Source organism: Antrostomus carolinensis, unplaced genomic scaffold (genome assembly GCF_000700745.2).
Source record: "Antrostomus carolinensis isolate BGI_N321 unplaced genomic scaffold, ASM70074v2 scaffold32980, whole genome shotgun sequence".
In the NCBI taxonomy this organism is placed as follows: Eukaryota; Metazoa; Chordata; class Aves; order Caprimulgiformes; family Caprimulgidae; genus Antrostomus; species Antrostomus carolinensis.
In genome coordinates, this window is record NW_010286963.1 from 1 (window position 1) to 647 (window position 647).

Consider the following 647-nt stretch of genomic DNA (forward strand, 5'->3'; position numbering starts at 1 on the left):
CCGTCCCCGTGTGCCATCCCCATAGCCCAGCACTCTGTGTAGCACCGTGTCCCCAGGCTGCTGGTGCTGGAGCTCATCGCTTCCCACCTCACCCAGCCCCAAATGGGGCAGAGTACTGTGCTGGGAGGCGAGGGACCCAGCGGGGAGAGGCAATGCCCCTTTCTCCTCCCTGCAATGCAAACAGACACCGAAAAGGACCAAATTCCAAAGTTCTTATTCAAGCCCAGGCACCGTGGCCCTGGGCAGAGGTGTGGGGACTGTCACCTGCCAGAGGGACGGGTGACCCAGGCACGGGGAACGGCAGTGTCTGGAGTCCTTTGAGGGATGAGGGAGCAGAGCTGTGCGATGGCCCTGCAGCCACGGGCACCCGTGTCTGTCCCTCCAGCTCCCACATCCCAGGGCCCAAAGCGTGGCTGTGCCAGCCCAGCTCCTGGCAACGCTGGTGGCAGCTCACCCCAGTGAGCCCTGAGCGGCCCTGGCCGGGCAGGGGCTGCCCCCGCAGGGACACGTGGGCTTAGAGGAGGCTGGTGCCGCAGGGGGCAGAGCCACTCGCCCACCTTGAGGACATGGTCCCTGGACACCATGGGAGTGACCACATGTCCTTCCTTGCAGATGACTCCTCCTCAGAGAGCTGCAGCGGGAATGGC